Below are 17623 nucleotides of genomic sequence, written 5' to 3' on the forward strand. Positions count from 1 at the left end.
AGCCACGTGTAAAAATATTTGTCCTTGCTTTCCTTGCTGAAATTCGTGTGCAACCTGACAATCATTCATAGAGCATTGCTAAAGTGATCCTGAATTAATTTAAAGTATCTCTCACTCACCCTGAACCTCCTACAGGGAATTAAAAGCATTTTTTGCATATTTTTCACTTAATTGCAACCACATCAAAGTATATTGCCTGTGTTTAAAACTCCTACCTGTTTTCCTCTAAGCTTGCTAGGAGGGAACTGAATTATATTTGATTGCATTCCTGGGAGCTGTGTGCTTTCCTCCCATCTCTTTACCTTGCATAGAGGGGGGTGTGAATTGTCAAAGAAAAGTGATTACATTGTCTTTTGTTAAAGTCACATCAAGGTTTTTTTCTGTACTGCATTTTCATTCATCATTCCATTGTCCTTGAAGCCATAAAAGCATTCTCAGCTACTTTATCCTCTCTATATCGCTTCTAAGCATTCAAAAAGAGTGTACCACTGTAACATTATCCATTGTTGATCACTATCATCTTCACAAGTGTGCTATCAAACATTAATTTATTATAAAAGTATGATATATATATATTGTTTAATTTTCAAATAAACCTTTTAATTTGCAAAACAAACCTACTTCTTGGCTCAGTGGGGTCAGGGGGACTCTAAGAGAGGGGTGTTATATAAGGGTTGTCATCCTGAGTAAACAAACTGGACATAAAAATATATCAATAAGGGTTTCCCTCAGCATCCAAGACTAGGCATTGACTTAGCTGTAGTGTTGAATTGAATCTGCTTACAAAGTGGGGGCTGGTCCGGGATTCTGGATTAGAATTACCACTTGTGCAGCTTAATACAGTGTGCCAACTGACCGGATACACATATCCGGTTAGATCACCACGCTGTTTTACACTGTGAAAGCACTCCTCAAAGGAACGCTCTAAGGAAACGGTCTGTTTTGCAAAATTAAATACAAACTTCTGTAAGTCAGGAAGGAACTCAAATTCCAGAATGACGACACTAGTAGACATCAAAATAGCCAGAGAGCCCTTCTTACATAAGATATTTGTGAGAGGTGAATGGACTGAGCAGGGCCAGGATGCATGGTTGCAGGCAATCACACAACAGGTCACTGCAACAGGGTTAGATATCTGGAGAGATCAGGGTCCCTTACATGTGGTCCTGAGCGAACTATACATGGCTCCTAAAGCTAAAGATGAACACGACAAGATGGTTAGGATAGCGGTATATTTGTATCTATATATGGGAGCCATGCAGTACAAATGTGCTGAAGGCCAAGATCTGGCAAGTAGGCAACTGTTGGCATTAGAGAAGGCCCAATCTGACCTGGTCTCTTCTGAGCAGAGGCTGCAGAGGAGCCAGAAAATGATAGTAGGCAGTATATCATTAAAATAAAAGAGGACATGGATATACTGCAACAGGAAAAGAAAGACCAGGATACCAGAATTCTGGCTTTGCAGAAGGAGCACCAAGACAGTTTGGACTCCTGACTGCAGAGCCAGAAAAAGCTGGAGCAACAGATCGATTTCAACAGGGCATGCACAGAGCAGGTAGCCACCCTGCAAATCCAACTAGATAGAGAGAAAGAGGAAAGCAATACATTGATTTTGAAAGACCTGGATACCCAGGCAGAGTTTGATGAAGAACGCCAGAAAGCTGGTGCCTTTCAAAGGCAGAGGGACGACCTGGCGTCACAAATGCAGGCTCTTGGTCAGGAAAGGGATACCGTAGGTCAGGAAGTCTGCCATTTAAAAAGAAAAATTGAAGAAAATCACTTGGCCCTCCAGGGGCTGGGTGACCTCCAAAAAGAGCATCAGGGCTTGCTAGATCACACCAGGAGGGTGGAGGAGGCTCTGGCAAGAAATGAGCAGGCCAGTAGGGATGGGACTCAGGAGGTAACCCTCCTGCAGCAGAGACTGGCCCTTTACTCCAGGACCAATCAGGAGGCACAGAGAGAAAATGAGGCTCTCTGCCAGCACAATGATAGGCTCCAGCAACAGGTAGCCATGCAGGAGAGACTGATAGAGTCTAGTAAGGCCTTAACTGAGGAACTGAAAGCGCAGGCTCTTGCATTGCAAGAGGCAGCAGGGGCTGACAGAGAGGAAGTTTGCTGGGAAAGGGAAACGCCTGAGCATAACCTCAGAAGCCCTAGTACAGAGGCCTTCATCTCTCTCAGTCCCTGGACTCTGCCACCCCCATGTCCCCTGGCGCGCATGAGCACAGGGCCACAGGAATGGCAGATTACTATCCAGCCAAAAGTATGGGGCTCATAGGGCAGTACCACCCAGGAATGGATGGGCGGGCATCCGGGCATGGGCACCTAAGTACAGTACAATTTAGTGGGGCACCCCAGGAGAGTAGGCCCATTAAGGGCATCCTGAGGACCTCTTCCCAGTTAGGTCAGTGGGGGGGGGTACCCATCAAATCCTGGTAGCAAGGAGGGATCTGAAGACTCCTCTGAGCATCACAGGACACAGGAGACCAGGTCCCCACATTCTGCCAGCTATACCCAGGCTCGCAGAATCCGAGAAAACCTGGAAGATCAGACGGGCATCTCAGGGAGCAGTGCTTCTGAATCAGAGGATGAATGGACCAGGGTTGCCCAAACCAAAAAGGCCAATAAGGTGAAAAGGGCCTTGCTTAAGGACCCCTTAAAACAGATTAAGGCATTCAGGAGTGTCATCACGCCTTATCATAAGAACGCCAAGTATTCTGTTTGGGAACACTTGGAGCTCTATGAGCAAATGATAGAGACTTTCCATTTGAAGGACAGCAGTAGCTGCATCCAGTACGTCAAATGGACATTCTCCCCTGAATACTCCAGTTTCTTTGCGGGGCTGGAGGACCAAAACCATTCAAGATGGTCCACATATAGGGCGGCCATCTTGAAACATTTTTCTGTACATAGAAATCCCCAAGAGGCTCGCAAGGCAGCCTACAATTTGCAATGTGGGGAGGATCAGGCCCCACAAGAATTCGTGAAAGAATTGAAGTGTGCCTTTGCGCAGACCACCAGAAGGGTGCGCACGGACAGCAGAGAATTCATCAACACATTTTTCCATGCTCTTCCCAAGTACATAATGACCCAGCTCATGAGAAATTTTCACGAGAAAAGATTTTTAGACTGGGTCATTGAGCAAGCCACCCGGATCTATGAGGTGCAGAAGCCCAAAGAAAATAAAAGTGATGCGCAGAAAAACCCCAAAACCAACAGCACCCCTGCTGCTGCCAAGGTGGCAGAGGTAAAGGTTGCCCCCGTTTTAGATTTGGAGATGGGGGGCCTAAAAACCTGCCTGCACCAAATAATTCACAGCCCAGAAGGCCCTCGGGCCAGTCACAGACAGGGAGTCGAGGAGGTAATCCCACAAATGGGGTCCCTCGCTCCCCTGATTATGTAAGTCCCCGCTACAACGGAATCTGACCAATCCTGGGTTATGTGTGGACTCCTCCAGCCCAAGGGGGGGATCCAGTCAAGCACCTAACCCATAGAACTTCCCTCCAAACTTCCCACAGGAGGGCAGAAATTCACCAAATCCTGGGCAGAACTTTTTCCCCAGGTATCCACCCACTTTCCAACCCCAAAACCATCCATCCTTCTTTCCCCAATTCCGTGAGCCCAGACAACCTAATCCGGGAGAGGGGAGGCCAAGGGTGGAGGGGTACCCAAATCTTCCCAATCCGGGGTATTACCAGAGAAGGGATAGTTACCCTTCCCAGGATCAGCCCAGGGGAGAAAATAGAGCCCCGTATCAGCCTGAGCGAGTTTCACAACTTGAGCGCCAGGTCCAAAATATGGCAGGTGATCTGGGTCACACACTGAGGGCTCAACAGAACCCTCAGATGAGCATGCCACTGCAGAATGCCCCAAACTCTGGGCCTGGTGCTCCAGAACAATGACGGGGGCAGCACCCCGATAACCCACCGTTTTCCAGGGAGGAAGTTTCCTTCCCAACTTGTAAACAGCCCCTGGAAAACCAGGAACCGGAAACAAAATCTCCTACCCCTGAAAGTCTGCCACCCAAGGAGCAGAGAGGAGGTAGGAGAAACAAAGGACCCAAACAGACCCATTTTGTGGAGGAGGTACAGGTCTTCCAATTTGAGGGAGAGGGATCTCAAGAGGATCCTGGGAAAAGGACCTTCTCCTTCCGAGATGGGGGAACTCCTCCCAAGGAGAAATGGGTCCCAAGAGATTCCAATCCAGACTGGGGGGATGTGGGGATTGAGCTGTCTCCGCCCATCATCCTATCCCAGAACCAACAAAGCCAAAATCCCATGGGTCAAACCCATCCTGATGACTGCCTCCAAAAAGGCAGGGGCGGCCCAGAACCGGAACCAGGGGAACCTAAAACCGAATCAATAGACTGGGTAGATGTGGGTATTGAGCTGTCGCTGCCCATCATTCTATCCCAGAACCAACAATACCAAAATCCCATGGGTCAAACCCATCCTGATGACTGCCTCCAAAAAGGGGGGGGCGGCCCAGAACCCAAAACCATTTCCAGTTGCCAACTTTTTCTTTCAGATTCCCCAGGCTCTTCACAGAATTCTGCCCAAATCTCTTCTCTCTCAATGTCCAAAACCAGAAAGTTAGCCCACCAGATGTCCAAAAATATTTTTTTGTCTGTGCCCCCTTGAGGAGAGGAGGGAAGATATTATGCCTCGGTACAAGTACAGGGGCAGGGTACAATCTTGGCGCTGGTGGACACTGGATCTCAAGCCACCCTTCTGTCCAGAAGGGCCTTTGATGAACTGAATTCAGGTAGGGGGGAGAAGTACCAAATTCCCCTCACCTCTCTTCCTGGACAACTGCAGAACTTTGACGGGAAGGAAATTCCCGTCGAGGGGACTGCAGACTTGGACATTAAAATTGGGCGACACAAGGTGAAACACCCGGTCATAGTAGTGACTCCAGAGGGCACCCCTTGTTTACTAGGGAATGACCTCCTGAGAAGGTTGTCACCCCTAATAGAATGTGTAAACAAGGTCCTCTGGACCCAGACTAGCCGACCAATAAAATTAAAACAGAGTGTCAACCATGTTAGTTTAAACGGCACCTGCCACATGGTTGAACAAAAATCTGACCAAGTAGAATTTCACTTCCAGAACAACCAAATTCCAGACGTGACAGTAATAGCAGTAGGACAACAGACTGGTGATGGGGGGTCCTCTCTATTTCTGAAAATCAACCTTCCTTCCAGTTTAAGGTGGTATTCCACACTGGAAGGAAATACTCTGAAATTCTTTACCAATCCACAATCAGACACTCCCACTCCTATAGTCCAGAAAGATGTGAAATCAGCTCAGAGACTGGCCGATATTTAGCAAATTGGAGAGCAGTTGTTCATCCCTGTTCAGTTAAATGATGGGAAGGACTCTGTTCTCGCTCCAGTGTGTGTGAACAACGGTAAGAGCTTCATCAGCGAAGCCATGTTCCGCCAACTCCCAAAAGATCCAGCCATTCCCACATTCAAACTGATAGACAAATGGGAAATGGATCTGGAAACACCCAATTCCAAACATCTCCTGCCAAGCAGGTGTATGCTCAAAATCTCCATTGGCAACAAGAGCATAGTCCATAATTGTTGGGTCGTGCGAGACGTCACTGCCGCCTTTTACTTAGGCAGTGACATTCTCAATCGCTTTGCCATTAGTTTGGACCTAATAAACTTTAAAGCTTGGTCCTGATTAGCGGATAATCCCATGGGCTTTGATGATCAAGAAAAAGCATTTCGGTCAGCTCAATTGCTACCTTATGCAGTTGAAATTCAGCTTAAAGAGGAAGTCACCATCCCAGAAAGGACCTGACAATTCTCCCTGGAAGTGAAAGTTAAAAGAGGACAAACATTGAAAAACCCTGATGCTTATATTCATCTAAATGCTTCTCTCCAACCGCAAGGGTTAGGGGTAAACCCAACACCATTAGTCAACATAGAACATGACACCATTCCAATAGAGGTGGATAACAGCGACTTACAGAGTATTACTCTAGCCGCAGGCACCATTATTGGAATGGCAGTTGATGACCGACATTTCTCCATTGATTTAGGAAATTAACTGTTAGGACCAATCCCCAAGGACTGTTTTGACAGTGACAGTGATGATAATACAACACCATACAGGATCGTTACCCGGCATGGGGGGAACTTCCTGGTGTACACTTCTTGCCCTTATGGTAAGGAAGATGTGACTTGTGACTTCAGGAGGGATGAGGTGATTTTCCAGGTCCATGAGGGCTGCCTTTCCCACCTGAAGCCTCCAGTCCAAATCAGCACTCTGACCAGGGACTTCTCCACCCAGCTGGAGGAGGCCTCTGAGATAGCAAAACCAGAAGTCTTTCCAGGCTTCAGGCAGATGGTGGAAGAGAGAGTCAACCTGGCTGATGCCTGCGTGACTCTGGAACAGAAGCAAAAGTTGAAACAAGTTTTCTTGGATTTCCAAGATATCTTTGCAGTAGACTCATATGACTGTTGTCGCACCGACATCCATACAACAACAATTCCCACGGACCCTGGAATGACTCCAGTGTTTGTGAAGCAATATCGTTTGCCTCTCGCATGCATGGAGTCCCTTACTGAAATAATTAAGAACCTTGAGTCCCGGGGAATAATCCGTCCAGTCCACAGAACTTTCAATAATCCGGTGCTGGGAATATTGAAGCCAAACGGCCAGTGGAGACTCTGCGCCGACCTTAGGGAGCTCAACAAACGGGTCCATACTTCCCGATGGCCTCTGCCCTACATTGACCAAGGGCTGGCCCAGATCCAGGGGTCACAGGTATTCACTGCAATAGACCAATGGATACTGGACCATGCCAGTCAGTAGGGAGGACCAATAAAAACTGGCTTTTACCTTTGGAGGACAGCAGTACACATGGACCCGGAATCCCTTCGGATACCTTAACTCCGGCAATGAATTCAACATTTTCCTACATAAGGTCATGCCTGACCTGGGCGCGAGGGGTAACCTGGCTTATGTAAATGATGTCCTCATCAAAAGTTCATCTGTGGAAGAACACATAGCGGAGATCCGTTATGTCCTGACACAGTTGAGGGCCGCCGGAGCAAAACTTTCCTTTCAGAAAGCACAGTGGTGTAGAACCCGTGTTAATTTCTTGGGGCATGAGATTACTCCTCAGGGTCTCTGTCCCCAAGAAAAGAAAGTGGAAGCACTTCAGAAACTGAAGGATCCCACAACTCTGCAGGAACTAAGGAGCCTCCTTGGACTGACTAATTACAGCAGAAAGTTCTTTGAAGGCTGCGCAGAGATCACTAGACCACTGATTCATCTCTTGAATGGGGGGGGGGGTCAAGTGGGAATGGGGTCCAGAACAATCCGAGGCAGTAAGACAACTCAAGAGAAGCCTCTCACAAGCGCTTTGCCTAGCTTACCCTGTCAGAAACAAGGAGTTCTTCCTGGAGACAGGGTTCTCTAATACGTGCTTGACGGCAGTATTATACCAAAAGCATGACAAGGTCAATAAAGTAATCTCCTATGCGAGCAAAACTTTATCCTCTGTGGAGGAAAAATTCAACGATTGTGAGAAGGCACTCCTGGCAACGGTGTGGGCATTGAAGAATTACCGCCCGTTCATCCAGGGGGAACACATCATAGTGGAGACTCCACACCAGCCTCTGCAATATCTCCAAAGTGACAGAATCCGGGCCGGAAATGTGAGTAATTTCCGAATTACTTCCTGGATTCTGTCAATGCAAGGCTTTCCTGTGGAGGTCAGATATGGCCAAAACAAGAAGAGTCCCCTCGCGCAAGGTCTGGCTGACTTGCATGATTGTGCCAGAAAAAACTGTCTCGAGGACGAAAGTCTAAAAATCAAGGACAACATGGAGGCATACCTTAATTCCCCGCACAAAGTCTTTGAAGAAGACAAGTGTGAGGGAATGCCCACTGTCTATGTGGATGGATGCTCTTACCATGTTTACAACAACAGGGAGAAAGAACTGGTGGCCGGCGTAGGGAATGCATGGGTGAATGAGTCCCCAGAACCCTCCGCTGGATAAAAAATTGGTCCCAGAAGTAGTCAGGTGGCAGAATTGATGGCTGTGCATCAAGCCATCCTCACTGCTGTCCAACATCAACTCCACAAACTGGTCATAATCACAGATTCGGATTATGTACGGAACGGGTTCGTGGAGCACCTGGTTAACTGGAAAACCAGAGGCATGCTATGTGCTAATAACAAACCTTTGAAACATGGGAAGTTAATTCAAAACATTGATGACCTGGTCACCTCGAATGGGATGACCATCTACTGGAAAAAGATCAAGGGTCATTCCAAAGTAGAGGGACCAGACAAAACTGGAAATGACTTAGCTGATCAGCTGGCCAAAACCGGGGCCATCCAAGGGGATCTAATAGAAGTAGAGTCCATGTTGGGGGAAATCCAGGTCACTGCTATTACTAGGTCCCAGACAAATGCTCACAATGATCTTACAACTGCACAATGGAGTAAGGAGACCCCTGATGCTGATTTGATTACAGCTCAGAAAGGGGATCCAATAATTGGTAAGTTTTACCAACACATTGAGGACCCTGAGAACTTTCCCCTGACGGATACCGATTACATTGGGAAAGAGGACCTGAGAGTGTTGATGAAATGTCCAAAAAGGTTCAGAATCCAAGACGGTTTGTTGGTAAGGAAATCCCAAGCTGGCCATGGTCAGTGGGTGGTTCCTACCTCATTCCGAAGCCTGATGTTAAGTCACGCCCATGAGGCGGCCACCGCCGGTCATAGGGGGTTTCATACAACACTTGAAATCTTAAGAGAGGTTGCATACTGGCCACACATGGGGCAGGACCTCGACCAATACTTGAAGGGGTGTCTTGTGTGTGCACAATTTCAGCCAACATCCCTCACACACCGGGCGCCTCTCCAAAAGAGGGGGATGACACTGCCATGGTCAGATTTGCAAATCGACTTTGTAGGCCCTGTGATTCGCTCGTCTAGAGGAAACAAGTACATGTTGACGGTTACATGCTTGTTTACCAAGTGGGTGGACTGTCTCCCGGCCCCAAATTGCAAGGCAGAAACAGCAGCTGCCCTGATGATTAACCACATATTTTCCCGTTTTGGTCTACCTCAAAGGATTGAGTCAGACAGGGGTAGCCACTTCACCAGCGAAGTAATGACAAAGATGTGGGAGATACTGGGGGTCAAATGGAAGCTACATATTGCTTACCGGCCAGCTTCTTCTGGAGCAGTGGAGAGATACAACCGAACCATTGTGAGCATCTTAAAAAAGTTTGTGGCAGATTCTGGGCCAAGTTGGGATATCCGATTACCTCTGGTCCTAATGGCCATCAGATCTACCCCTTCATCTGCAACTAAAATGTCACCATTTGAGCTGATGACCAGACGCAAGATGGTGCTTCTCCAGCATTTGCTCTACAGGACCCAAGAGCAGACGTTGATAAATGCCTCCACAACTCATGAGTATGTGGAGAATTTAAGGAAACACCTTCAACATGCTTTTGCCTATGCTCAGCGGAATCTAGAAAGATCAGCTGATAGCATGAAAACCCACTACGACCTGAAGACCACCAAACAGCGAACATTTTTGCCTACGTGGAAGGGACCGTTTGAAATTATAGACAAAATCTCCCCTGTAGCCTATAAGATCCGCATCCCCAAAGGTAGTCTGGAGCAAGGGGAAGACAAGCGGGTCCATATTAATCAGCTAAAGTGTTGCCATCCCAGGCACACTCTGCAACAACTGGAGGAATCCTCTGGAATACCAGAGGGGGCCGCCCCAGAGTAATCCAGTTCCAACCTAAATTATCCCATGTAGATATTCTGTAAAATATTATGATTCTTGTAAAAATATTTCCTGTTATATCTTGTTTTTAAAACAAGACTGAAAAATGTAACTGGATGTATAAAATGTATGTGTTCGCCACACCATTAATAGTGGTGGAAAAATGTTTAGGAACGTGTATTGCCGCTTTGCTTTATCATCCTAGGAGAGATGAAACCACGGAGACTGACCAAGGAGAACGACCCGGAGACCGGGAGCAAAGATCCGAGGGGCCCGGGGTACCGCCCAATATTCCGATCAGGACAGGCGAGGAGAACCGATCGATCCAACCGGATGGAGGAAAAGATGCTGAACTGTGCCATCTACGGAAATGGAAAAAGATGATGATGATGTCCTGACCCACGTTTGGACTATTAAGCTGCAACTTTTGGTGCTGTGGGCTTAGAAAATCCAAGATGGCGGAAAAGCCCACCGTTGCGCCAGAATCCGGGAAAACCGCACAGTTTGTGCGCACACCAAAATGGTTGCCTAACCTGCCACCCACCAGTGCAAGCATGATGGGCCAGGAGTGCCATGAGTGAAATGTGTGCCAAAGGAAAAACAGCAGTGCCGGTTGGCTAAAAAAGCACTTTAAAATCACCTTTGTTTCCCTGAATGCAAGCTCAAAATGTCTATTTTAAACATCACAAGATAGACAGTTGGCAGAATGTATTCTTGCGTGCATACTAAATCTGGAAAGATGAAGAGCCCAAAACAATGTTTATAACAGAACTGGCTGAGTTGTGGATGTCAGCAGCTTAAGTTAAATGGACAGAAAGCCACTAAAATCGAAATGTTTAAAATAAATGAGTGTAACATAGGTTGCAACTGTTAAATGTCATAGTTTTGAAATTAGAATCAGCATTCTAGCTGCATGTGCAAAAATTTTCAGTTTGATTTGAATGTAGAAAACTGGGAACTAAAGTGACATTTAGCTGATGCCGGGCTTGAAGAGAGTGAATTCTGCCCGGCAACTATCCCAACAGGAGTGAAACCTGCTCAGCCACTCTTCCCAGGCCTGGCTGCATCCTGCTGCCCCTGCCAAAAGGAGAGGACACCTCTCTGATTGAATTAGGGGAGTGGCACCTGGGGACTACAGGAAACTAAACAAAGCACTCTCCGTGGCTCAGGCAAATGTTATATTGGGGGGGTCGTAAAATGGCTTCCTCTTGGGAGAAACTGGGAGGGGCAGTGCCTGTGAGAGCAAGCTGAGCTTGGGGGAAGTGGATAAACCAGAAATTCCACCATGTGCTTTGGAAAACCACACCCCTTTGGGGCCAGAGCATGATTTTAAAAAGATGGATAATTCATAGTGTGGACTTATAAAAATTATATAAATAGCATCATCATTCTTGTGATTTTTCTGTGCACATTTTAAGAGGTGTTAGGACCCTGTGGTATGTTCTTGGGGATAGTAGCGGAAAAAAAGGTTGTTACTCCAAATGTATGCATGTTAAATATCTGACACTTAATCATCTGAAACCCATATCCCTGGTGCACATTTGTGTAAAATCTGGAAAGGTTTAGAGGTCGTTATCTGGATGAAAAGGGGAGAATTCTGTCATAAGTGGACACAACATCTTACAAAGACAGGGATCGGATGGTTTGGTGCTACAGAAAATATGTTAACTGGACATATAATATTAGAAACATGTTACATAGATAAATATGTATTTGGGTCAGAAATAGATTGGTGTGCAATTTGACAAGGGGAGGTTCCTCTGACCATAAAACCTACAGCATCACTCTGACACTCCATTCTTTCCCCCAATCAAGGGAGAGAGGAAAGCTTGGCCAATGATAAGTAAGAGGGGCAGGCTTAGCTAGGCCCAGGCACACACCCATTTTCAAAACACATTAAAGGAACATTGAAACCCAGGTAGAGACATTCACTTTCCACTTTCTTGCGGGATGCTTTGCCGGGAGACTCCAGACTTCAAATCCATCAACCTCCAGAGGCCAGAGATCCAGAGAGACCAGAGATCCAGAGAGACCAGAGATCCACAGAGACCAGAACTGTGCAGTGCTGAGAGCAGAACCAGAGACCAGACCGCTGTGAAGAACCGCTAGCAGAAGTCCAGCCAATCCTGACCCGATCGGTGACAAAGCCGCGTTCCTGTCTAAGTTTATAGTGTGAGTACCCATTCAGGAATGTGAAAAACCCAATCTCTTAATTTAAAATAATCTAATCCAAACTATTTTAGCCTATTAGAACTGCCTCCTAGAATCGTGTCATTCTGTCGTCTTTAAAACTGAAAACTGTCATCTGTCATTCTGAGCTTTAAAATTTCAAATCCGAAAAACTACCTTTACTAAATCGGCCTTATCTCCGGAACCGTGTTGTGCTAGGAGCGAGTTTTAACTGTCATCTTAAAGCTAAGATTCTAAGCTTTCCAATGAGCCTAGAACCGACTTCCTACTCCTTATAGTGCCTCTGTAATTGCGCTCGACGCACACGACTAAATTTGCCGCGATTTGACATTTTGCTCAATTTCAGCCACGTGTAAAAATATTTGTCCTTGCTTTCCTTGCTGAAATTCGTGTGCAACCTGACAGTCATTCATAGAGCATTGCTAAAGTGATCCTGAATTAATTTAAAGTATCTCTCACTCACCCTGAACCTCCTATAGGGAATTAAAAGCATTTTTTGCATATTTTTCACTTAATTGCAACCACATCAAAGTATATTGCCTGTGTTTAAAACTCCTACCTGTTTTCCTCTAAGCTTGCTAGGAGGGAACTGAATTATATTTGATTGCATTCATGGGAACTGTGTGCTTTCCTCCCATCTCTTTACCTTGCATAGAGGGGGGTGTGAATTGTCAAAGAAAAGTGATTACATTGTCTTTTGTTAAAGTCACATCAAGGTTTTTTTCTGTACTGCATTTTCATTCATCATTGCATTGTCCTTGAAGCCATAAAAGCATTCTCAGCTACTTTATCCTCTCTATATCGCTTCTAAGCCATCAAAAAGAGTGTACCACTGTAACATTATCCATTGTTGATCACTATCATCTTCACAAGTGTGCTATCAAACATTAATTTATTATAAAAGTGTGATATATATATATTGTTTAATTTTCAAATAAACCTTTTAATTTGCAAAACAAACTTACTTCTTGGCTCAGTGGGGTCAGGGGGATTCTAAGAGAGGGGTGTTATATAAGGGTTGTCATCCTGAGTAAACAAACTGGACATAAAAATATATCAATAAGGGTTTCCCTCAGCATCCAAGACTAGGCATTGACTTAGCTGTAGTGTTGAATTGAATCTGCTTACAAAGTGGGGGCTGGTCCGGGATTCTGGATTAGAATTACCACTTGTGCAGCTTAATACAGTGTGCCAACTGACCGGATACACATATCCGGTTAGATCACCACGCTGTTTTACACTGTGAAAGCACTCCTCAAAGGAACGCTCTAAGGAAACGGTCTGTTTTGCCAAATTAAATACAAACTTCTGTAAGTCAGGAAGGAACTCAAATTCCAGAATGACGACACTAGTAGACATCAAAATAGCCAGAGAGAACTTCTTACATAAGCTATTTGTGAGAGGTGAATGGACTGAGCAGGGCCAGGATGCATGGTTGCAGGCAATCACACAACAGGTCACTGCAACGGGGTTAGATATCTGGAGAGATCAGGGTCCCTTACATGTGGTCCTGAGCGAACTATACATGGCTCCTAAAGCTAAAGATGAACACGACAAGATGGTTAGGATAGCGGCATATTTGTATCTATATATGGGAGCCATGCAGTACAAATGTGCTGAAGGCCAAGATCTGGCAAGTAGGCAACTGTTGGCATTAGAGAAGGCCCAATCTGACCTGGTCTCTTCTGAGCAGAGGCTGCAGAGGAGCCAGAAAATGATAGTAGGCAGTATATCATTAAAATAAAAGAGGACATGGATATACTGCAACAGGAAAAGAAAGACCAGGATACCAGAATTCTGGCTTTGCAGAAGGAGCACCAAGACAGTTTGGACTCCTTACTGCAGAGCCAGAAAAAGCTGGAGCAACAGATCAATTTCAACATGGCATGCACAGAGCAGGTAGCCACCCTGCAAATCCAACTAGACAGAGAGAAAGAGGAAAGCAATACATTGATTTTGTAAGACCTGGATACCCAGGCAGAGTTTGATGAAGAACGCCAGAAAGCTGGTGCCTTTCAAAGGCAGAGGGACGACCTGGCGTCACAAATGCAGGCTCTTGGTCAGGAAAGGGATACCGTAGGTCAGGAAGTCTGCCATTTAAAAAGAAAAATTGAAGAAAATCACTTGGCCCTCCAGGGGCTGGGTGACCTCCAAAAAGAGCATCAGGGCTTGCTAGATCACACCAGGAGGGTGGAGGAGGCTCTGGCAAGAAATGAGCAGGCCAGTAGGGATGGGACTCAGGAGGTAACCCTCCTGCAGCAGAGACTGGCCCTTTACTCCAGGACCAATCAGGAGGCACAGAGAGAAAATGAGGCTCTCTGCCAGCACAATGATAGGCTCCAGCAACAGGTAGCCATGCAGGAGAGACTGATAGAGTCTAGTAAGGCCTTAACTGAAGAACTGAAAGCGCAGGCTCTTGCATTGCAACAGGCAGCAGGGGCTGACAGAGAGGAAGTTTGCTGGGAAAGGGAAACGCCTGAGCATAACCTCAGAAGCCCTAGTACAGAGGCCTTCATCTCTCTCAGTCCCTGGACTCTGCCACCCCCATGTCCCCTGGCGCGCATGAGCACAGGGCCACAGGAATGGCAGATTACTATCCAGCCAAAAGTATGGGGCTCATAGGGCAGTACCACCCAGGAATGGATGGGCGGGCATCCGGGCATGGGCACCTAAGTACAGTGCAATTTAGTGGGGCACCCCAGGAGAGTAGGCCCATTAAGGGCATCCTGAGGACCTCTGCCCAGTTAGGTCAGGTCAGTGGGCGAGGTACCCATCAAATCCTGGTAGCAAGAAGGGATCTGAAGACTCCTCTGAGCATCACAGGACACAGGAGACCAGGTCCCCCCATTCTGCCAGCTATTCCCAGGCTCGCAGAATCCGGGAAAACCTGGAAGATCAGACGGGCATCTCAGGGAGCAGTTCTTCTGAATCAGAGGATGAATGGACCAGGGTTGCCCAAACCAAAAAGGCCAATAAGGTGAAAAGGGCCTTGCTTAAGGACCCCTTAAAACAGATTAAGGCAATCAGGAGTGTCATCACGCCTTATCATAAGAACGCCAAGTATTCTGTTTGGGAACACTTGGAGCTCTATGAGAAAATGATAGAGACTTTCCATTTGAAGGACAGCAGTAGCTGCATCCAGTACGTCAAATGGACATTCTCCCCTGAATACTCCAGTTTCTTTGCGGGGCTGGAGGACCAAAACCATTCAAGATGGTCCACATATAGGGCGGCCATCTTGAAACATTTTTCTGTACATAGAAATCCCCAAGAGGCTTGCAAGGCAGCCTACAATTTGCAATGTGGGGAGGATCAGGCCCCACAAGAATTTGTGAAAGAATTGAAGTGTGCCTTTGCGCAGACCACCAGAAGGGTGCGCACGGACAGCAGAGAATTCATCAACACATTTTTCCATGCTCTTCCCAAGTACATAATGACCCAGCTCATGAGAGATTTTCACGAGAAAAGATCTTTAGACTGGGTCATTGAGCAAGCCACCCGGATCTATGAGGTGCAGAAGCCCAAAGAAAATAAAAGTGATGCGCAGAAAAACCCCAAAACCAACAGCACCCCTGCTGCTGCCAAGGTGGCAGAGGTAAAGGTTGCCCCCATTTTAGATTTGGAGATGGGGGGGCCTAAAAACCTGCCTGCACCAAATAATTCACAGCCCAGAAGGCCCTCGGGCCAGTCACAGACAGGGAGTCGAGGAGGTAGTCCCACAAATGGGGTCCCTCGCTCCCCTGATTATGTAAGTCCCCGCTACAACGGAATCCGACCCATCCTGGGTTATGTGTGGACTCCTCCAGCCCAAGGGGGGGATCCAGTCAAGCACCTAACCCATAGAACTTCCCTCCAAACTTCCCACAGGAGGGCAGAAATTCACCAAATCCTGGGCAGAACTTTTTCCCCAGGTATCCACCCACTTTCCAACCCCCAAACCATCCATCCTTCTTTCCCCAATTCCGTGAGCCCAGACAACCTAATCCGGGAGAGGGGAGGCCAAGGGTGGAGGGGTACCCAAATCTTCCCAATCCGGGGTATTACCAGAGAAGGGATAGCTACCCTTCCCGGGATCAGCCCAGGGGAGAAAATAGAGCCCCGTATCAGCCTGAGCGGGTTTCACAACTTGAGCGCCAGGTCCAAAATATGGCACGGGATCTGGGTCACACACTGAGGGCTCAACAGAACCCTCAGATGAGCATGCCACTGCAGAATGCCCCAAACTCTGGGCCTGGTGCTCCAGAACAATGACGGGGGCAGCACCCCGATAACCCACCGTTTTCCAGGGAGGAAGTTTCCTTCCCAACTTGTAAACAGCCCCTGGAAAACCAGGAACCGGAAACAAAATCTCCTACCGCTGAACGTCTGCCACCCAAGAAGCAGAGAGGAGGTAGGAGTAACAAAGGACCCAAACAGTCCCATTTTGTGGAGGAGGTACAGGTCTTCCAATTTGAGGGAGAGGGATCTCAAGAGGATCCTGGGAAAAGGACCTTCTCCTTCCGAGATGGGGGAACTCCTCCCAAGGAAAAATGGGTCCCAAGAGATTCCAATCCAGACTGGGTGGATGTGGGGATTGAGCTGTCTCCGCCCATCATCCTATCCCAGAACCAACAAAGCCAAAATCCCATGGGTCAAACCCATCCTGATGACTGCCTCCAAAAAGGCAGGGGCGGCCCAGAACCGGAACCAGGGGAACCTAAAACCGAATCAATAGACTGGGTAGATGTGGGTATTGAGCTGTCGCTGCCCATCATTCTATCCCAGAACCAACAATACCAAAATCCCATGGGTCAAACCCATCCTGATGACTGCCTCCAAAAAGGGGTGGGCGGCCCAGAACCCAAAACCATTTCCAGTTGCCAACTTTTTCTTTCAGATTCCCCAGGCTCTTCACAGAATTCTGCCCAAATCTCTTCTCTCTCAATGTCCAAAACCAGAAAGTTAGCCCACCAGATGTCCAAAAATATTTTTTTGTCTGTGCCCCCTTGAGGAGAGGAGGGAAGATATTATGCCTCGGTACAAGTACAGGGGCAGGGTACAATCTTGGCGCTGGTGGACACTGGATCTCAAGCCACCCTTCTGTCCAGAAGGGCCTTTGATGAACTGAATTCAGGTAGGGGGGAGAAGTACCAAATTCCCCTCACCTCTCTTCCTGGACAACTGCAGAACTTTGACGGGAAGGAAATTCCCGTCGAGGGGACTGCAGACTTGGACATTAAAATTGGGCGACACAAGGTGAAACACCCGGTCATAGTAGTGACTCCAGAGGGCACCCCTTGTTTACTAGGGAATGACCTCCTGAGAAGGTTGTCAACCCTAATAGAATGTGTAAACAAGGTCCTCTGGACCCAGACTAGCCGACCAATAAAATTAAAACAGAGTGTCAACCATGTTAGTTTAAACGGCACCTGCCACATGGTTGAACAAAAATCTGACCAAGTAGAATTTCACTTCCAGAACAACCAAATTCCAGACGTGACAGTAATAGCAGTAGGACAACAGACTGGTGATGGGGGGTCCTCTCTATTTCTGAAAATCAACCTTCCTTCCAGTTTAAGGTGGTATTCCACACTGGAAGGAAATACTCTGAAATTCTTTACCAATCCACAATCAGACACTCCCACTCCTATAGTCCAGCAAGATGTGAAATCAGCTCAG

This window comes from Ambystoma mexicanum, chromosome 6p (genome assembly GCF_040938575.1).
Source record: "Ambystoma mexicanum isolate Mex_15411 chromosome 6p, UKY_AmexF1_1, whole genome shotgun sequence".
NCBI lineage: Eukaryota > Metazoa > Chordata > Amphibia > Caudata > Ambystomatidae > Ambystoma > Ambystoma mexicanum.